General features: G+C 38.0%; 1 non-coding gene across 1 annotated transcript; it reads right to left on the bottom strand.

Moving 5' to 3' along the window:
* Positions 1–11,119: 11,119 nt before the first annotated feature.
* Positions 11,120–11,226, bottom strand: LOC141710293 (small nucleolar RNA R71). Its single transcript, XR_012570820.1, has one exon. It is a non-coding gene; the product is annotated as a small nucleolar RNA R71 (small nucleolar RNA).
* Positions 11,227–23,298: the final 12,072 nt, after the last annotated feature.

Raw genomic sequence — 23,298 nt, 5'->3', positions numbered from 1 at the left:
TCAGGAATCTCTGATCTCACAAGACAAGGAATTTGCTCCAGTCACTTCTTCTCCATCAACTCCATCTCAGGAACCTGTATCTGACAAGGCTAATTCACCTTCTATATCTCTTGTTGATCCAGGCACAAGTGCTGAAATTGATATTCAGAACTTGGTTGTGCCTGAAATACTTTTCTTAGAAGCTCCAACAGCAAATAATCCTTCCACAACACCTGTTACTGATGCTGTTCAAACTCCTGAGTTATCACTAACACCTTCTCTGCATCAAGATGATGATCAGATTTTAGGTGAGCATCAGGATATGGCTGTTGATCAGAACTTAGTATCAGATCAGCAATTAGAGGATGTTGAAGCCTCCATTGCTACTCATACAGTTGTCTTATCAGAAGATACTGATTCTTTAAGTTCTGATGCTGCAAATGTTGGAGATACTGGTGAAGCTGCTACAACTGTAGATGCTGATGAAGCAGGTCCTTCAGGACATACTCCTCCACTGACTCTTCCTAATTCTGAACTGCTAAAGGAGTTTGTTATCAGGGATGCACCAGTACCTTGGAGTGAAACTCCTGCAGGTCAGGAGTGGACTAAGGAATGGAACTCAGTTTCATGTGTTCCAAATGCTTTACATCTTGCTGAGCACTTGACTAAAGCTGATGAAATGTTACATTCTGATGATTTTAAAATCCAGCTTAGAGTCACTGCATTGAGTACTAAACATCTACAAGGTCTTCATTCCAACACTCATGCAGAGCTACACAAGATTCAGGAGAACTTTATTAAACAGGAACAAGTTTGGAAACTTGATAAGAAAAAGTTCTTCCAACCTACCATTGACAGGGTTGCTTATATTGAGAAAACTCAAGAGAAGCAACAAGCTCAGATTGATCAAATTCTGACAAATCAAGCTTCTCAGCAATCGCAACTTACTGAAATCCAGACCTCGGTGGAACTACTTATCTCTCTTTTATTACCTGCTGATGCCAAAAAGGGGGAGAAGGTAATTAAGTCCAAATGCAAAACCAACAAGTCACTGCAAGGAAAGGATGATGGAAAAGATGACCAAGGAAACTCTGGAATGGGTGGTGGTCATAGTCAAGGTAGAAGGTTTACATCAAGACAAGCTAGTCACAGAACAAGTTCTGATACTGGGAAAAGAATAAGTTCTGCTGCTGGTAAAAGGATAAGTTCTGATGAACTTCTAGATCTTGATGAGAAAATGTCAAGACAGTTATTTCTTCAAGAAAATCCAGGGATGGACTTGGAAAGTTTAAAGGAAGAAGAAGCCAGACTTAAATCAGAGAAAGTCACATCTAAATCTGAAGCTTCTGGTAAAAAGTTACTTCCAAAACCTAAAGGCATTGTGATCAAAGAAAGGATACATACTGAAGAAACTTTGGCTAGATCACAACCACAGATAGATCCAAGATCCAAGGGTAAAGAAAAGGTTGGTGAACCTATCAAGCCTTATGTACCTCCTGATGAAGAAGAAATTACTGATGGAAAAGATAATCTTGCTCTGACTTCAAGAAAAGTTCTTAAAACAACCTCTGACATGGCTCAAGTTGTTCAGAGTCAAGAAATTGTAAGTTCTGATATTCAGAAGAAGCAAGTAACCTCTGACAGTGCTCAAGTTAACTTGATATCAGAAAATAAATCTAAAACACTCCTACCAGGATTCACTAAAGCAAAACAGTCTCAATCTTTGAAGACTACTTCAAGTGGTTTTGAAGCAAGAGTAGTTACTGGAAAGGAAGCTAGAGATAAAACTGGATTGGGAAGTGCTGATGAAAGAAGAGTACACAACACTACCGATGATCCAACTTCCTTGAGTGAACCAGGTATTGGAGCAACTCCTGAGAGATTGAATCAACTAGAATCTGTACAGATGGTTTACCATACCTACTTGAAAGAATACATCATGTTGTATTTCATGACAGATGGTAGGGTTTATCATATAAGACTAAATGCCATTCCATTGAAGTATTTTGAAGAATTGGAGCATGTATTATTCTTACTTCAAGTGGATGACAGAATAACAGAGACTGCTGCAAACTACTTAAAGGAACAGATTCAGAGACAGAAAAGACTTTATTCTGTTAAGTCTGACAGCAGATATGTTCCAAAGTACAGAAATCACAATGGTGATATTGTTGATATGAAGCCTAATACTGCACAGATCAGAACATATCTTGGTATTAAGGGGCTTGAATTCAATCTAGAGTCTAACAAAGCTTATGTCATAAGACTAGATCGGGAGTTGAGAAAAGCAAAGATTAATGATCTCAGAGCTGCAATATTTCAAACTGGTGAAGATACTGCAGAGCTTAAAGATGTCAAACGGAGAATGATTGATGAACTCAGATATGCTGAGAAATGTTTGTTGAAGAATTATCTCAGAACAACTCCTGACATCAGAGAGATCAGAAAATGATGAAGCCAAGTCGAAGATCTACAACTGCTTAAATTCTGATATTTATACAGATTGAAGTTGTTATCAGAAGTTGAATTGGTAAAAACTTTAAGGACTGTAAGTTGTAGTTATCTTGTCTATTTCTCATGCATTTGTACTTAATGTTTTTGACATCATCAAATATCTGTTAAACTTGTATATTTTGTTAATTTACAAGTTGGGGGAGATTGTTAGATATATTTGATAATGTCATGGCTAATATGTTTTATGTTTAGATTTCAGATCTTATTTGAACAGAACAAATCAGTACTTAACTGATCAGTACTTATACTGGAAGTCAGAACTTAAGGGATATCAGTACTTATGTTATCAGGAGATAGATATCAGAACTTAAGTGCTGAAGGACGATCAGATAAGGACAGTAGCTGATTAAAGTTAAGAAGATCAAGATAAACATAAGAAGAGATATGCATGAAGAAGGAATTCCGTGAAGAATGGAATACTTGGAATAGAAGATATCTGATTGATATATTTTAGGAAGCAGAATTATATTCCATATCAATTAGCGATTATCTTGTAACTGTGTAGTATATAAACACAGACATAGGGTTTATACTATAAGTGTTATCATTATCGAGAATATTATTTATTATAACCCTAGCAGCTCTCGTGATATTTTGTTCATCACTGAGAGATAACAGTTCCAGATTGTAACAGAGTTTATTGTTTAAATAAAGTTTGTTTTCTGTTACATAAGTTCTTGAAGTTTGATTTGATTGTAATAAACACTGTATTCACCCCCTCTACAGTGAAAGTGTGACCTAACAAGGTCAGCGATAGACCATAGTAATGTAGCAATGATTCTGCGAGTAATGAGCCGATTACAACCGTAAAAGTTGTATTAAAATGGATGTTGAGATTGAGTACCACTAATCGGGTTGTGGTGATGTATAAGTTATCATTGATAGACTAATTAAGTCGATTATCTACCTATTGAATATTTATTCCTTCTTATGAATAGAGAGCCGTATTACTATACGAGGAAGGTTGCAGTGCAAGCATAGAATTCTAGTAACGATGATGTCTAGAATGAAATCCCAGATTCGATTTTCGCTGTCGAGGGAGTTTCAACGGTGATTGTTTATAAGCTCGAGCAAGAGCATGGGTCCATAGAATGATGGACGGAATAGCAAAAATATTTAGGCATGTGAAATGCGATGCTATAATACTTGATGTTGATATATATACATATATGTTTTGTTCTCCTATGACAAACCTCTATAGTTCAGAGGTAGATTCTAAGCCAGATATTTTGTGGCAGTATATTTTTTTACATATATATAATTCGCTTCAATTCGTTCTTTTCTCTCCTTTTCATTTCATGTAAGCTGAGAAGAACAACCCTTCCAGAAGGGGAGGTATTGCCGAATGACAATCTATCTGTGTGATAGAAGCCTAGTAGGATACCTCATGTTGTTTAATTGCTTATCAAGTACTAAAGGCTGGCCACCTTCTGTACTAACTATGCGATGTAACAAGTGTTCATGATCATAGTGGTCTCTCAATAAATTCTTTTACTTCTATATGATGGATCAAGCTTTCAAATATGGAAGCCGCTAGAAATGAAGTAGTATCAGTGCGGTGGTATTCCGATTCTAACGCGTTCGTGATACTAAGGTTGACGCGTTTATTAAAAGGTTATAGAACGCTAGCGAGCAAAAGTGTAACCAGTATAATATTAGTACGGAAGATAGTAACGATTACGAACTGGAACAGAATGGGTATTGATAAGCAAAAGCTATAATGCTAGAAGTTATGATGAGAGCCTATGCAATAGACTTGAAAGAATTTGGAATGATCACTTAACACAGATTGAGTTTTCTTATGACAATAGATCGTATGTCAGTATCGAGATGTCGCCTTATGAGATCCATGAGGGAACACAATGTCGATCTCCCTTATTCTAGGATGAAGTTGCAGAGCGCAAGATGCTCGGACCAGCAGTGGTCCAAAGAACCAGGGATATAATAGATCTAATCAGAGGACGGCTGGTAGTAGCCCAAGATGGACATAAGAAGTATGTTGATTTGACACGAAAGGACAAAGAGTAGGAAGTAGGGGACCTAGTGCAATTATAGGTATTCCCTTGGAAATGATGGATGAGGTTCGGAAAGAAAGGAAAGTTAAGCCCACGAATTGTTGGACCCTTTGAGGTATTAAGATGTATTGGGAAGTTAGCATATGAGCTAGCCCTACCCCTGAACCTGTAGCAAGTTCATAACGTGTTCCACGTAACAATGTTAAGGAAGTGTAATTCGGATGCCAGATATATAGGGGCATATGAGCGCATCGACATACAACCAGATGTAACCTTTATGGAGCAACCAGGAAGGGTTATAGATCGAAAAGGAACAAGTGCTTAGGAGAAGGGTTATCAAACTAGTCAGAGTTTAGTGATAGAACCACAATGTGGAGAATTGACTTGAGAGTTAGAAAGTGCAATGCTAAGAAAGTATCCCTATTCATTTTTTATCTGATTCCGGGACGGAATCCTTTTAAGGAGGGGAGACTGTAATAACCCCAATTTTTGGAATTTTTGAAACACGGATGAATAGTAACTTTTGCTGATGATGCTAATTAAGGAAAATTATCAGACCACACTATATAGGAGTATTGTTATGGAAATTTTAAGATCGTATGAGTATTCCATAAAGTAAATGAGTGTATGTAAAGGTCGTTAGAATTCGAATCCGGACACTTTGATTTTTCCCCGAAAATCTACTAGATACCGACAGAATTGAGTATAAGGTAATATGATTAAATGGATTTTAATTCAAGGATTATAAGAGAGGATCATAAAAGGAATATAAAATATTGAGAAAGGTTAGGGGAACCCAAGTAATAAGATCCCGGATATGATCCCTCATACGACAAACGAGAACGAAAGTTAAGCGAACCGTATAACAGATAAGCGGTCATTAGCCTAGTAATTAAGGGTTAATCAAAGAGGATAGGGGATGATGATGTCATCAAATCACAAGACAAAGGCATGTGGCAAATGGATGACATAAGGAAGATGATATAAGCATGACAAGTGGATAGGCTTTGTTGGTTGATTACTAGCCAAACATTATTAACCATGGTAAAAAGGTTAAAATCAATTCCTAAGTCAAAAGAAGAAGCAACCAAGCAAACACATTCATTTCTCCCCCCCATCTCTTTGCTCACGGCTTTTTGAAGAAAAGCAAGGAAGAAAAATTCCAAAACCCAAGCTCCACTTAATCATAATTCAAGAGGTTTGTTTCTTTAGCTTCCATAATTCATAACTTAGATGAGCCATAAGTTTAAGCTCAAGATTCCATGTTTAACATAGCTAATCAATTCATCAAAGTTCTTGGTGAATAGTGTTTTCAAGAAACTAACTTTGTGCTTTCTTATGTTTTCTTCAAGATCCAAGCTTAGTAGAGATAGTTAGTGGTTATTTAAGGCTTCCTAAGTGATTCTCCACTCTCCAAGGAAGGTATAACTTCTCAAACCCTTAGTCTTAAGTTTTGTTGGTTTGGATTTCATAATGTTTAGATGATGGGTTAGTGTAATGGGTGTGTACTCATGTTTAGAACTTTGTTTAGTAAGTGTTTTTATTGATTTTGGAGTTAGGAGTGATACTTGTTGGATTTGATGTTCTTGGTCACATTTTGACTTGGTTTAGATGAATAAGTTGAGATCTTGAGTTATAGTTAAATGATCTTGTATTGTGGTTGAATGATGGTGGAATGGTGTTGATTGGTGGTGGTTTGATATTGAATTGATTGGGTAAAAATTTGGGAATTGCAAAGTTATAGCCGTCGTAATTCCCAATTTTCCTTAGACTTTTTTGTGCTTAACTTTTGCACCCGAACACTCACTTCCATGAACTGACCATTACCATGTTTAGATAGTTCATGTTACGAGCTTCGTTTTGATATATGGTTCGCTTAAATCCGATGTACGGTTTAGGAGAAACGACCGTTTTAAGTAACGGAGTTTCGTGAACGAACCATTACCCCTCACCTTACTTTGAAACCTTGGTTAAGGCCCTTAAACGACTAACTGGAGTATGAAACAATTATGTAAAGTGTATTAGGAAGTTGGTAGAGTACTCGCGAAAGAATCGCCTTAAAATTCTTAATGGTTAATTTATGAAAAATGGAGGAGCTGAGGGTACTCGAACGACTTATGTGATTCGTTATGCATAGAAGTGACCATTTAGCGAACGTTAGGGTTCAATTGGTTAAAGTCTAGTTTCTTAAGCGACCGTGGTTTAATTCCGACTTATGTTGTTGTTCATAGTTTATCGGACCCACTCTAAGCTTAAGTCTACCCCGGAATGCTCAGGCAAGTTTTCCACCCGTTATACTGTTGTTGTGATTTAATTTATTTATGCAATATCTTGAGATAAGTGCATGGTTATTATTAGCAAAGTCTTGCGATATATTGGAGCATGTGATATGATATTTATATGCATGCCTGTATCACAATCTTGATATTCTATTGACAATTCAAATGCCTATAAGTTGTATAATACCTATGCTAGAGATAAGTAGTAGTTTCGTATACCCTTAGTATAGGGGACCCAAAGGTGAACATTTTTCTAAACCGGGAGTCGATGTTCCCGAGTATAATATATATATTAATATATATATATATATAGTTTTCTATAACTATTAATCGGATAAGGTATATTCGATAGTTTTGAATAATAATTAAACTTATTTTCGATTATTCAAATAAAGATCGTACTTTCGTATAAGTATATCTTTGGTTATTTATTATACATTTCAAGTAGGAGTTTTAAAACTTCTACTTCAATTATTTTTATAAAGATTATCCTTATGGGAATATTATTTAAATAATAATATTCAGATATTTTCTAATATATCGGGATTGATTTATTTTATTAAATCATCATTACTCTAAACATTCTTTAAAATGTTTTCGAGTCTTCAAAATGATTTTAATAGTGAGAGTGGATCCCAAAACTCAGTTTTAGATTTAAGATCTTCCTTTCGAAGGAGATTTAAAAACTCGCTCAAAATCTGAGGGATCCGACTTTGTGGAGTATTTTATATTCGCAACGAGGTTGCTGTTTTGAGAAAACATTTTGATTACTTGTCCAACGTTCGGGAAGTAAGTCCATCTAATTGAGTCGGCATAAGCGACATGCCGGGGTACGGTCTATCAAATTATAAGTGGCTGAGTGGCAGTTCATCAACGCGTAAGAGGCCTGGTGGCTGTCTAGCACAAGGTCCTAATGCGGCCAGGGTGATGACCGGTGGGGGATTCATCCATCTACTAGTAGAAAAGGTTACTTATTGGTATCTTTGCCTGATCAGCAAGATATCTGGTTTATGCCAAAATTCTCTTCTTTCCAAATTTATTGGATATGACAACTCTGTTTATAGTTGTCATGACAGAGATTTCCAGGGAATGTATTGAGATATATATATAGGTGTATATATATATCGGGACTTAATAAAGTATCTCGTAACTTCATCTCTTTTGAATGATATTTCAAAGATTGAATTTATTCAAGTCTTATCTCGTAGTCTCATCTATGTGATGAACTTTTGAAACTGATTATACCTTAAACGATGGTAGTTCAAGTAGTATTCGGAAAAGATAGAAGTATATTGGAGTATCTTGTAACTTCATCTTTTTAACTTATATCTAGTAAATGATTATCTTATGTATGATAAAGATTTTCAGAAAAACACTGAGACAAGGTTAGATATATGAGATCACCTTGCAACGATATTTTTATACAGTTATAGACTGGAACTCTATATATATTATGCATGGAAGAGGATTTCCAAAATTTTGAAAAGTATATATACATATATACTGATTATTTTATGACTTGGTCACATTAAGATATCAAACTTGGTTCATATCTGCTTGACCAAGACTTTCATGAGTACTATAAGAATGCTCATATATTGTAAATCATTATACATATTATTTTGGTGGGCTTGTTGCTCACCCTTGCTTTCTTCTTTCATTACACAACAATAGATAGACAAGATGAGCAGGACCAAACTCCCAATTCGTGAGCGGATAAGAAACGTTCCGCAGTTTCCTGTAGGCGTTGATGCCGTTGTGGCTGAGGTAGGAACTACCAATAGGTCAGGCTTTTAACTTTTGATGTACCGGACTTATGTATACTTATGAATTATAATAATGATAAAGAATATGTAAATTTATTCAGAAACCCTTTTGAGGTGTAATGGCTTATAATTGTGGAATAAAATGACTTGTGTTATTTTTGAATATTCATCTCTGAGACTATAACTTGTGGTGTGTGTATATTGTGGGGTCACAATACGCAGTAGTTGGTTGATTATTAAGATTATGTATTATTAAGGGAAATGAAACTCGTGACAACCCGGATCCCCGACCCCGGATTTGGGGGTGTTACAAATACTTTGGATCAATGAACTCTGGAGGCTGTTCAACATAAACTTCCTCTTCGAGTTCTCCATTTAAGAATGCACTCTTCACATCCATTTGGAACACCTTAAACTTCTTACGAGCAGCATAGGCAAGAAAGATCCTTATTTCCTGTTAAGTGGCATTTATGTCCACTTGGGATGCTCTATAAAGGCTTAAATTGACATTTTATAATCAAGTTATTTGTGTATTTGATGTGTTTTCGTAGTGTTTTTGCATTTCAGGCATAAATAAAAGAATTATGAGATTTAGCATTATTTTGGAGCTAAATTGGTGTTAGGATGATGTTCGAGAAGATTGCAAGTGAAAAGGCCAACTCAAACCAGCAAAAAAAACAAGTCAGAATTTTATCCAGAAGGACGGCGTGCTCGCACTAAAGTAGTGCGCGGCCGCGTCCAAAGAGCAGAAACCTAGCGCGCCCGCACTGCTGAAGCACGCGGTCGCGCCAGGTCGGGATGAAAGAATCCCGATTCTTTTGTGATTCTGATTGTTGGAGTTTTACTCTGCATGGGATACTATATAAACATAACTTATGTTCGTTTTTCATAACAAAACGTACCAGAGCTTAAGGATAAGGCGTAAGAAGACCGTAAAGCATAATTCAACCAAGGCGAAGAGGATCTAGTTTATTCTTGTGATTCTTTATTTTAAGTTGTAACTTTGGATGCTAGTTTTCTTATTTGTTGAACCTATACTCTTGTGTAACGTACTTGGTTTTATTTATTCAGTATAAAGACTACGTTTATCATACCTTGCTTTCATCCGAACCCACGTTGATGATGAGTCTGATTATGGGCTAATCGTTATCGTGGGTTCTAGCGGATTTACTTATGGATTTCTTTAGTTAATTTATTTTGATGCCTTAGTGTGTGGTGATAGTATGATATCCTAGTATTGGTTGTGCTTATTCATCTTATGAGCGTCACAAACTTATAAGATATCGTATTAATCTCTAATGAAGCGAATGTGAATTTAGGGGTTTAGAACTTGCCATGCTAGCATAGGTTCATGTAATTGTTAGCATAATTCGTAGGTAATTTTAACCATATTACTTGCCCTATATAATCACGACAAATAACTTGCACATTAAACCATTATGTTGTCAAATTCTATAGACATATAGGGTCTCAATATGATTGGTGTCTATTCAGCTTCTATCTCTTTTGTGGATGTCTGGTAGTAGGGTAATCGTACAACGAAAGTTGGCGTTTATCAGTTTCTGTTATCTGATTAGTGTCATCACCATTGCATGCTAAGGTTAAGAACAAAAAGGCTATTGAATGAAGTAGTAATGAAGTTAGAATCCCATGTTTATGTCATATAGTAAATCAATCCTTTTCAAATCTCTTAGTTAATGTTCTCTAATATAATCACTTAGTTAATCGTAGTTATAAACAATTCCAATTTTTTAATCATCTTACCATTGAATAATAATCATACCATTATTGCATAAGTGCATTAATTGAAATTAACCTAAACCAGTCTCTGTGGGAACGAACTAGAAATAATTATATATGACTTGTGATCGTGTATACTTGCGTAAATATTAGCGCGTGTTTTTGTCCTAACAAGTTTTTGGTGCCGCTTCCAGGGATCAGTGTTAATTTTTAGTTATGTGTTTGTCATCAGTGGTTGTTAAAGTTTATTGACTCGGACATTGTTACTTTCTTATTTTCTTGTTGTGTTTCAGGTACTCTAGCGAGCTTGTATGCATACGCGTTCTCGGACTCGTAAGAGAACTCTGGATCAAGCTGAGGAAGAAGTTGTTATAGCTAAGGAAGTTTTTGAATAAGTTCTGGTCGAGGAGAAATTTAAAGAAGAAGAACTTATTGCAATGGGAGAACCTGAAGCTAATCCGAAGGCTTTGATGGATTACTCTCAACCGAAGATTAATGATACTCAGTCCAGCATTGTTCGACCAGCCATCTCGACTAATACCTCTGAGATCAAGTCGAGCACGGTTTAGATGATACAGACTCAGTTCAGTTTGGGGGTTCTCCGACAGAAGATTTTAACATGCACATAAGAGATTTTATCAAGATCTGTGACACTTTCAAGTTCAAAGGAGTTTTTGAAGATGCTATTAAGTTGAGGTTTTTCCCATTCTCTCTACGAGATAAAGCTAAGTGCTGGTTACATTCTATACCACCAGGGTCTATCACCAAATGGGAGGATCTTGCTCAAAAGTTCTTAACTAAATTCTTTCCTATGGCGAAGACTGGTGCAATCAGAAATGCAATTACTCAATTTGCTCAGCAATCTGGAGAATCTTTAGGTGAGGCTTGAGATCGCTATAAAGAGATGCTTAGAAAGTGTCCTCACCATGGGATGCCTGACTGGATGATCATTAACTGCTTCAATAATGGATTGGGTGCTACTTCTAGACCCATGCTTGATGCAGCATCAGGAGGAGCCTTGTGGGCTAAAAGCTACGATGAAGCTTATGAATTGATTGAACTGATGACTGCTAATGAATACCAGAATCCTACTCAGAGATTATCTCAGGGAAAGGTTGCAAAAATTTTGGAGTTTGATACAGCTACTGCTATAGCTGCTCAGCTTAATGCTTTGGCTAATTATGGAGTTAATCAGATCACTAGTTTCTGTGAGCTTTGTGTTGGTGCCCATGGGACGAAGCAGTGTGCTATTTCCAGTGAATCAACTCAGTTTGTGAGCAACTTTCAGAGGTCGCAACAGCCTGTTCCAGCCACCTATCATCCTAACAACCGCAATCATCCTAGCTTCAGCTAGAGAAATACTCAGAATACGGTTCAACAGCCTTATCAACAGTATACAGCAAAGCAATACAACCCTCCTGGTTTTCAGCAACCGCAATATGCGCCAAGACAGTCTAATGAAAAATCTGAATTGGAGGAGTTGAGGCTCATGTGCAAGAGCCAAGCGGTTTCTATCAAGACCCTGGAAACTAAAATTGGGAAAATTGCTAATGCCTTGCCAAATCATCAGCCTGGTACACTCCCTAGTGACACTGAAGTGCCAGGAAAGAGGGAAGTTAAGGAGCAGGTAAAGGCAATTACATTGAGGTCTGGGAAGATTGCAACTCCCGAAAACTCTCAAATTTCGGAAGAAGAAGTTGTGGCTGAAGAAGAATTACAGAAGGAAGCAGAAGTAGAAGCAAGAAAGACCACTGTTGGACACACTCCTCCCGAGGGTAATACATGGGAGAAACAGATCTATCCTCCACCTTCTTTTCCTAAGAGGCTGCAGAAGAAAAAGCTGGACAAGCAGTTTGAGAAGTTTCTGGAGGTGTTCAAGAAACTTCATATCAACATACCTTTCGCTGAAGCTCTTGAAAATATGCCTAGTTATGCAAAGTTTATGAAAGGTATTCTCTCTCAGAAAGTGAAGCTTGATGACTTAGAGACCGTGGCTCTTACGGAGGAATGCAGTGCTATACTGCAACAGAAGTTGCCTCGGAAGCTTAAAGATCCTGGAAGCTTCACTATTCCCTGTACCATTGAAAAGTGTCATTTGACAAATGCTTATGTGACTTGGGAGCTAGCATCAATCTGATGCCTTTTTTAATCTTCAAGAAGTTGGACTCACCTGATCCAAAGCCTACTTATATGACCTTGCAGTTGGCCGATCTATCTATTACATATCCACGAGGCATCGCGGAGGATGTTTTGGTCAAGGTTGATAAACTCATCTTCCTTGCTGATTTTGTAATTCTTGATTTCGAGGAGGATAAAAAGATTCCCATAGTCTTGGGAAGTCCATTCTTGGCTACTGGCCGAACTTTAATTGATGTGCAGAAGGGTGAGATTACTATACGAGTGCTGGATCAGGATTTTACTTTCAATATGTTCAATGCCATGAAATTCCCGACTGAAAATGAGGAGTGCTTAAAAGTAGAGTTGGTCGATTATGTGGTCACTTCAGAACTTGATCAATTGCTAAGGTCTGATGCCTTAGAGAAGGCCTTGTTGGGAATTCAGATAGTGAAGATGACGAAGGTGATGAGCAGTTGCAGTATTTGAATACTTCTCCCCGGGAGCGAAAGCTGGATATGCCTATTGAGTCTCTTGGAATGGAGGAACTGAACAAATCTCCAAAGCGCCTTAAGCCATCTAGTGAAGACGCCCCTACACTTGAGCTTAAACTATTTCCTGAACACTTAAGATATGCTTTTTTAGGCGACGCATCTACTTTGTCTGTTATTATTGCATCTGACCTTTCAGGTTGTGATGAGGAGAAGCTCTTAAGAATTCTGAGAGAGTTCAAATCGGCAATTGGATGGACTATAACATATATCAAGGGAATCAACCCTTCTTATTGCATGCATAAAATTCTACTTGAGAAAGGTAGCAAGCCTACTATTGAGCAACAGAGAAGGCTCAATCCGATAATGAAAGAAGTGGTGAAGAAGGAAATTCTCAAGTGGCTAGATGCAGGGATCATCTATCCCATTTATGACAGTTCTTGGGTGAGTCCAGTTCAGTGTATGCCAAAAAAAGGAGGTATCATCGTTGTTGCTAATGAGAATAATGAGCTCATTTCTACTCGAACAGTCACAGGGGGGAGAGTTTGCATGGACTACAGAAAGCTGAACAAGGCCACTAGGAAGGATCACTTCCCTCTTCCTTTATTGATCAGATGCTTGGCATGTTGGCTGGGCATGAGTACTACTGTCTTCTGGATGGCTATTCGGGTTATAATCAGATTTGAATCGCTCCAGAGGATCAGGAAAAGACTACATTCACTTGTCCATTTGGTACTTTTGCCTTCAGAAGGGTTTTTTTATTTGTGTGGAGCACCTGCCACATTTCAGAGATGCATGATGGCTATCTTCTCTGACATGATTGGTCAGAATATGGAGGTGTTCATGGACGATTTCTCTGTATTTGGTGATTCTTTTGATGAGTGCTTGCAGAATCTCGGCGCAGTTCTTAAAAGGTGTGTTGAGACCAATCTGGTTCTCAACTGGGAGAAATGTCACTTTATGGTGCGACAGGACATTATTATTAGGCACAAGGTCTGTAGTAAGGGTCTCGAGGTGGATAAAGCCAAGGTGGGGGTCATTGAAAACCTTCCCACACCAATTTTTGTTAAGGCAGTCCACAACTTTCTTGGTCATGCGGGTTTCTATCGGCGGTTCATGAAGGACTTTTCAAATATCTTTAAACCTTTGTGCAATCTTCCAGAGAAGGATGTCCCGTTCAAGTTTGATGATGAGTGCCTAGCTATTTTTGAGTTCTTGAAGAAGAGTTTAATCACGGCACCTGTCATAACTGCACCTGATTGGAGTGAGCCTTTTGAGATGATGTGCGATGCAAGTGACTATGCAATCGGATCAGTTCTTGGGAAGAAAAAGAATAACATATTTCATGTTGTCTACTATGCTAGTAAGACCCTCAATGGTGCTCAATTGAATTACACTACTACCGAGAAAGAACTCTTAGCCATTGTCTACGGTTTTGAGAAGTTTCGATCTTATTTGCTTGGGACGAAGGTGACAATATTCACCGATCACGCTGCTATTCGATATCTCGTCTCTAAAAAGGACTCGAAGCCGAGCTTGATTCGATGGGTTCTTTTACTTCAGGAATTTGAGTTAGAGATCAAGGATATAAAGGGTACTGAGAATCAAGTCGTTGATCATCTCTCTCGTTTGGAAGGTCCAAGTGCAACTTCACAGGATAAGATATTGATAAATGAGTCTTTTCCCGATGAGCAGTTGTTTGGAGTACAAGAGGAAGAACCGTGGTTTGCAAACATTATGAACTACCTTATGAGTAATATCATGCCTCCAAACTTGTCTTATGCTCAAAGGAAGAAGTTTCTTCATGAGGTGAAGTGGTACATGTGGGATGAGCCATATTTGTTTAGGAAAGGAGCTGACCAAATCATCAGGAGATGTATTCCGTACAGCGAAAGGGGGGGATCTTGCGAGACTGTCATTCGACTGTTTATGGCCTACATTGTTGAAGGATGTGCATCAGTTTGTTTTGAAGTATGATCGATGTCAGCGTGTGGGTAATAGGTCTAAGAGAGATGAGATGGCTCTAATGTACTTCTCGAGGTTGAGGTCTTCGATGTATGGGGAATCGACTTTATGGGGTCGTTTGTCTCATCTTGCAATAATCAGTATATATCTTGTTAGCGGTCGATTATGTGTCAAAATGGGTTGAAGTTAAGGCTTTGCCGATAAATGATGCGAAGGTAGTGCTTAATTTTCTTCATAAGCAGATATTCACACGACCCCTGACTCCCAGAGTCATAATCAGTGACGAGGGATCGCATTTCTACAATCGCAAGTTCACTTCCATGATGCAAAGATATTATTTGAATCATCACATTGCTACAACCTACCATCCTCAGACTAATGGTCAAGATGAGGTATCTAACAGAGAGATCAAGCGTATTCTAGAGAAAGTTGTGTGACCATCAAGGAAGGATTGGTCTTTGAAGCTTGACGAAGCTGTTTGGGCATATTAGACAACACATAAGACTCCACTAGGCATGTCGCCTTTAAGTTGGTGTATGGTAAGGGTTGTCATTTGCTTGTGGAGATCGAGCATAAAGCCTATTGGGCTTTGAAAAATTTGAAACTTGATTTGGAAGCAGCTGGTAAGAAAAGAATGCTTCAATTGAATGAACTCGATGAGTTTCGACTTCAAGTGTATGAGAACAACAAAATGTATAAGGAGAAAGTTAAGAGGTGGCACGATAGGGGTCTAGTGCTCAAATCATTTATGCCGGGGAAACAAGTTCTGTTATTCAACTCCCGTCTCCCTTTTTTTCCTGCAAAATTAAAGCCGAGATGATCCGGGCCTTTGATAATCAAATTTGTGTTTTCGCATGGAGCTGTGGAGATTTTTGAAAATGATCCAGGCCAAGCGTTCAAGGTGAATAGACAGAGGTTGAAACATTAATATGTTGATACGGCAAACCGTGAGGTGGTTAGTGCCATTTTATCGTCTACTTGATCTCGAGATTCTACGTCAAGCTAACGACGTAAACCAAGCGCTTCTTGGGAGGTAACCTAAATTTGTTGTACATTAATAGGTAGAGGAAGCAGAAAGAAAGGAGAAAACATAAAAAATTCAGAAAAAGAAATTTTTTTGAGTTCAACTACAATAGCACGGCGCACCCGTGCTGAGGAGTGGGGCGGCCGCGCTGTTTTTCCAGAAACTGCGCGCGCCCGCGCTGCCTGGCGGGGCGGCTGCGCTGAATTGTTAGAAGTACGGCGTGCCCGCGCCAAGGTAGCGCACGGCCGCACTAAATCCCTGTAGTAAAAAAAACAGCAGATTAAAGCAGAAATTCGGGAATTTAAAGAGCAAATCAATTCCTACCCGAATTTTATATTCCATATCCCATATTTCCCTCTCCAAATCAATTTTTATCACCCCATTACTCCCATTATTCCCTCAATCAATTCCCACTTCTTTTCCATAATTAATTTTCTCCAAATCTCCTATATATATATACACACTTATACACAAACTTCTCCATCACTTCTCCAATTCTAAAACACACAAATCTCTCTTACAAACTTCTATTCTCTCAAGCTTATTCAATCTCAATGGCACCCAAAAGACAACGAACCCAAGTTAGCAGCAACACCACTGATTCTTCGAGTGTGGGTGGTGTGAGACCAAGGTTTTCAACTCCCGAGGCTGAGGCGGAGTATACGAGGCTACTTTCGAAGTGTATAGCCAAGGAGCAAGGTTTTCTGCCATCAGGGAAAGATGGTAAGTTGTTGGAGATGGGATGGGTTACTTTTTGCGAGACACCCGCTGTTGTGCCCATGAGTGTGGTTCGCGAGTTCTACGCGAATGCTAAGGTGGAGAAGAACGATTTTACTGTGGTGAGGGGGGTGATGGTGGACTATAGTGCTGAGGCAATTCAGAGGGCGATTGAGCAGCCCGAGAGAAGGCCCGAGCAGGAGAATTAGAACGAGAAGACATGGGATGATTTTAACTTGGATTTGATCGTTGCTACCCTTTGTGTGCCTGAGACTCACTGGAAGTTCAAGAAGGGCACGAACGAGTATGACACTTTCCCTCCCTCGTGCATGAACAGGTTTGCACGTGCATGGAATTCTTTTATTTGTGCCAACATCATGCCATCTTCTCATGTGCATGATGTTATCATGGAGCGTGCACGTTTGTTGTGGGGAATTCTTCAGAGAGACTATGTGGATCTTAGAATGGTGATTCATCAGGGCATATTGAGATTTCTGCGAGGCAGTACTACGGTATCTATACCCTATGCGTCCATTGTGACGAAGCTGTGTGTGGCAGTTGGAGTTTATTGGTCCGTGCACGAGCAGCTGCAACTTCCTAGTGCCCCGATTGATAGTTCGACTTTGTTGAGTATGCAGGAGTGGTATCGTGGGAAGTCCGATCCGAAGGGGCTTGGTTATTCTTATGACCATCTGCCAGGTGGAAGGCCAACTCCTCGAGCATATGTTGGTGGCATGACTCAGGCGAGCAAAGCATCTTGGAGAGCTGAGTTAGGTAAGGAGGCTGGTCCGTCACAGCAGCAGCACGAGGAAGCAGAGGGCAGTGTTGGGATGAGTTCAGCACAGTAGAGGCGCTTGTTGAGGAGGATGGATGCGATGCATGACATCCATAGTCGCTTTGCACAGGACCTTACCCAGGCATTGGGGACTGTATTCAAAGCCACCAGAGTTGATATCCAGTGGCCAGTATTCGGTGAGGATTCTGTATATTCACCTCCAGACACTCCTGACACACCACCCCTTAGGGGTGATGACCCTGATTTTGAGTAGGTATGCCTGATTCCTTACTATTACCTTCACAGAGGACAATGAATATTTTAAGTTTGGGGGTAGTAGTTGAGGATTATATGTTTTTGTGTGAGTCACATATCGTTTGCATATTCATGTTAGTTTAGTTCATATAGTTGCATATTTGCCATGTAGTAGTTTTGTTTGTTATAGTTTGTTGCATATAATTTCATGAATTTGCATTATAACATGATAACTTAGATGATTTTACCGATTGATTTGTGATATTGATGCTAGTGTAGTGATGTTAAGTCTTATCAAGTTGATTTGCATGTTAGAGATAATTGTATTCACTAAGTCTTATAGGTTGCTTGAGTGCTAGATCATGATTATGGTTTGTTTATTTTCCGAGGTTTAATCACTTGATTATATTTAGAATTTAGGATATTCTCTTAATGATAAAATAACATGGGTATTTAAAAATTGGAGAAAAAGTTTGGATTTTATTGCTAGTTGTGGTGGCTAGGTGTCAAATGGCTAGTAGTCGGCTCATTTTATATGAGTAGTCTAGGGTTGAACGAGATGGAGCGAAACGAACTCGTTCAGAAATTATATGAAGAAAAAAAAATGAAAATAATAAGAAAAGAAAAATATATGTGTTTATGCGTAATTGATCACGAGTGGGCTCTTTAGTACTCGAGTTATTAAGTTCTTAGGGGACTTTGTGCCTAGTGATTTAAGACTTTTATAGTCTGGGATCCACTAGCCTAACGCTCACTACATGTGTATTATTGTATAATTCTTTTATGGACCTCACTCACTGCACGATCAAACAAGCATATTTGTGTTGTTTATGTGTTGTGAATAAAAGCATGAATCCATGTAAAACTCTGATATAAGAATCGAAGTGTTGTCATTCATTTTGAGTTTAGCCTTTTATTATATTTATAACCTTGCGATTGCCTTGATGAGTAGTGAGTCATGATTATTGATCTAGTTGCGATAGTATATCTGTAAGCATTTGCTCATACACACGTTTCTGGCATGTAAGTTGATTTGCGGGATTTGATTGATCTTTGTGCGAATAATTGCATTTGTTGAGATGTTGCTTGTCAGTTAGTTAAGTTATTCTATGGGGATCGTTGCATTCATATAGTTGCAGTCATGCATTTTTATTTCTTATTCTTTGAGTCTGTTTATGCTTAAGGACAAACATCGGTTCAAGTTTGGGGGTGTGTTAAGTGGCATTTATGTCCACTTGGGATGCTCTATAAAGGCTTGAATTGACATTTTGTACTAAAGTTATTTGTGTATTTGATGTGTTTTCGTATTTCAAGCATAAATAAAAGAATCGGGAGATTTAGCATTATTTTGGTTCTAAATTGGTGTTAGGATGATGTTCGAGAAGATTACTTGTGAAAAGGCCAACTCAAACCAGAAAGAAAAATAAGTCAGATTTTTATCCACAAGGACGGCGCGCCCACGCTGAAGTAGCGCGCGACCGCACCCAAAGAGTAGAAACTCAGCGCGCCCGCTCTATTGAAGCGTGCGGCCGCGCCAGGTCGGGATGAAAGAATCTTGATTCTCTTGTGATTCTGATTGTTGGAATTCTACTCTGCATGGGCTGCTATATAAACATAACTTATGCTCATTTTTCATAACAAGACGTAGCAGAGCTTAAGGAGAAGGCGTAAGAAGACCGTAAAGCACAATTCAACCAAGGCGAAGAGGATCTAGTTTATTCTTGTGATTATTTATTTTAAGTTGTAACTTTGGATGCTTGTTTTCTTATTTGTTGAACCTATACTCTTGTGTAACGTACTTGGTTTTATTTATTCAGTATAAAGACTACGTTTATTATACCATGCTTTTATCGGAACCCACGTTGATGATGAGTCCGATTATGGGCTAATCGTTATCGTGGGGTTCTAGCGAATTTACTTACGGATTTCTTTAGTTAATTTATTTCGATGCCTTAGTGTGCGGTGATAGTATGATATCCTAGTATTGGTTGTGCTTATTTATCTTATGAGCGTCACAAACTTATAAGATAACGTGTTAATCTCTAATGAAGCGAAAGTGAATTTAGGGGTTTAGAACTTGCCATGCTAGCATAGGTTCATGTAATTGTTATGCATGATTCTTAGGTAATTATAACCATATTACTTGCCCTATGTAATCACGATAGATAACTTGCACATTAAACCGTTCTATTGTCAGATTCTATAGACATATAGGATCTCAAAATAATAGGTGTCTATTCAGCTTCCATCTCTTTTGTGGATGTCTGGTAGTAGGGTAATCGTACAATAAAAGTTGGCATTTATCAGTTTCGTGTTATCTGATTAGTGTCATCACCATTGCATGCTAAGGTTAAGAACAAAAAGGCTATTGAATGAAGTAATAATAAAGTTAGAATCTCAAGGTTGTGTCATATAGTAAATCAATCCTTTGCAAATCTCTTAGTTAATGTTCTTTAGTATAATTTCTTAGTTAATCGTAGTTATAAACAATTTCAATTTGTTAATCGTCTTAGTATTGAATAATAACCATACCATTGTTGCATAAGTGCATTGATTGAAATTAACCTAAACCAGTCTCTGTGGGAACGAACTAGAAATAATTCTATATTACTTGCGATCGTGTATGCTTGCGTGAATATTAGCGCGTGTTTTCATCCTAACATTGCCTCTAACCTTGCAACCGAAGCAAACATCTCATCATAATCAATGCCTTCTTGTTGTGAGTAACCCTTTGTAACCAGTCTTGCTTTGTTCCTTGTAACAATGCCCTCACTGTCAGTTTTATTTTTGAACACCCATTGTGTGCCAACTACATATATATTCTTTGGTCTTGACACAAGAGTCCAGACTTTATTCCTTTCAAATTTATTGAGCTCTTCTTGCATTGCTGTGACCCAGGCAACATCTTGTAGAGCTTCTTCAACCTTTTTAGGTTCAGTTTGAGATAGAAAAGAATGGTAGAGAAATATATTCTGAGTGGTTTTTCTCGTTCTTACACCACTGTCAGGGTTTCCAATGATTAAGTCAGGTGTGTGTGACTTAGACCATTTTCTTGTTGATGGAAGTTGAATCCTAGAAGAAGAACCTCCCCTTTGATCCATGAATTCTCTGTTATTTCTTTGAGTCGTACCATAGTTGTATTCTGATGCTCCCCCTGAATCAGTGTCCCCCATGGTTATCAGTATTTGACTCATCAGAGTTTGAGGAAGATGAGTCTGATGATCTTTCTACTGATGTTTTTTTGAGTAGAATCACTTGCAGTAGTTTTTAAATTTATGTCATGTTGCTCCCCCTCAACATATGCTTCAGTGTCCGAAGAATTTCCACTATTCTGTGGAATCTCAGAGCTTCGAGTGATATCAGGACTTACTGTATCAGAGTCAGGATTTAAAAGTTCAGCATAAGGTACTTCATTTTCAAATCTCAACTTGTCATGGTCATATGCATCTTCTAGACCTGTTATTTTCTTGTCATCAAAAGATACATGTATAGACTCCATGACTGTTCTTGTTCTCATATTGTAAACCCTGAAGGCTTTTATAGTCAACTGATAACCTACAAATATTCCTTCATCAGCTTTTAAGTCAAACTTGGTCAGCTGCTCCGGATGAGTTTTGAGAACAAAACACTTAAAACCACATACATGAAACAACTTCAAATTTGGCTTCTTTCCTTCCACCATCTCAAATGGTGTTTTTCCATGCTTGTTGATCAATGTTGCATTTTGTGTAAAGCAAGCAGTTTGCACAGCCTCAGCCCAGAAGTAGGTAGGCAATCTTTCTTCTTCTAGCATGGTTCTTGCAGCTTCTATCAGAGTTCTATTCTTTCTTTCAACAACTCCATTTTGTTGTGGAGTTCCAGGAGCAGAACACTCTTGTTTTATCCCCTTTAGTTTGCAGAACTCTTCCATAGAGCTATTCTTGAATTTAGTTCCATTATCACTTCTGATGATTTTCACTTTGTATGTTGATCCTTTTTCCAGCTCCCTCACATAATCAAAAAGAATGGATGGAGATTCATCCTTGGTATGCAAAAAATACACACATGTATATCTTGTGTATTCATCAACAATTACGAGTGAATACCTCTTCTTGGCAATAGACATAACATTCACTGGACCAAAGAGATCAACATAAAATAGATGATATGGCTCAAGAATGGAGGATTCAGTTTTACTCTTGAAAGATGTCTTTCTTTGCTTGGCTTTCTGGCATGAATCACATAAACCATCAGGAGTAAACACTGCATTGGGCAATCCTCTTACAAGTTCTTTCCTCACAAGTTCATTGATATTGTTGAAGTGGAGGTGAGAAAGTCTTTTATGCCAGTTCCAACAGTCTTTCATAGATGCTCTACTTAGTAGACAAAATTTTGAATTATCAATCCTTGTGGAGACCCTGGCTTCATATAAACTACCATGTCTTACAACAGTCAATGTGATCTTACCATCAGTCTTACTGAAAATTTCACAATGCTCCTTGTAAAGTTGACATGGTAACCTCTGTCACAGATTTGACTCACACTGATCAGATTATGCTTGAGTCCTGCAACTAGAGCTACATTTTCAATGATTACATTCTCAACTTTGATTTTGCCATATCCCAAGATTTTTCCTAATTTGCCATCTCCATAAGAAACGTTTGGGCCAACCTTCTCCTCAAAGTATGATAGCAAGGATTTCTAACCAGTCATATGTCCTGAGAATCCACTGTCCAAGATTAGAGCATTCCTCTTGTCACCCTGCAATCCGTAATTTGAATCAGTTAGTGTTTTTAAGGACCCAGACTTTCTTGGATCCTTTTCCCTTTTTAAGTTGGTTAACATCTGCAGCAGAAGACTTCATATCAGAATTTATGTTAACATTCTTACTATCATTATTTATACATGCAGAAACAGATTTTGCTTTAACTAAAGAGGGTTTCCGTTTATAAAAATCATAATACAAACTGTGATACTCTTTACATGTATAAACAGAGTGTCAAACACTACCACAATGAAAATAAGGATTATGTGGTTTATATCTAGCTGTTCTATACCAATACCCTGATTTAGAAGGAACAACTTTTATCTCTTTATTCTTCTTGTAAGAATTAGCAAGATGATTAGTGCTACCACATTTTGAACAGGCCTTTCTAGGTGCATTAGGTGGGGTTACATAATTTCCATTCTTGTTAACACCTACCTTGCCATTCCTATTTTTCCTAGACCTTTTCCTCTTGTCTTTCATGTGTAAATCCTTCAGCTTTTTCTTAAGCTGTTTCTGAGTCATTGAACCAATACTTACTGAGTTTGTGTGAACTTGTTCACTCTTTTCAGTAATTATGTTTGATCTAGGTGCCGAGATAGTACCTTCCTCATGAATTGACTTAACAGAATTAACACTATGATTAAACTTAATGGTCTTTATTTTAACCTTGTTCAATTTGACCTGACTATCAGATTTTATTGGCTCTGTTTTCTCGGTTTCTTCTCCACTTTTCTTATCAGAATTAGATCTAGCTGAGTATCATAATCTTGATCCCTAACAACCATTCTCTAAGATTTCCTGGGTTGCTTTTCCTGAGTTAGTCCAAAGTTTAATGACTTCTCTTTCTTTAGCTAGCTCCTTTTCTAGATAAGCATGTTTTTTTACCATTTTTGTTGAACATAAACAACATTATCTC

This window comes from Apium graveolens, chromosome 2, assembly GCF_009905375.1.
Source record: "Apium graveolens cultivar Ventura chromosome 2, ASM990537v1, whole genome shotgun sequence".
Classification (NCBI taxonomy): domain Eukaryota; kingdom Viridiplantae; phylum Streptophyta; class Magnoliopsida; order Apiales; family Apiaceae; genus Apium; species Apium graveolens.
Note: the sequence above shows the minus strand (reverse complement) of the source record. Positions and strands in the feature narration are given on the sequence as shown.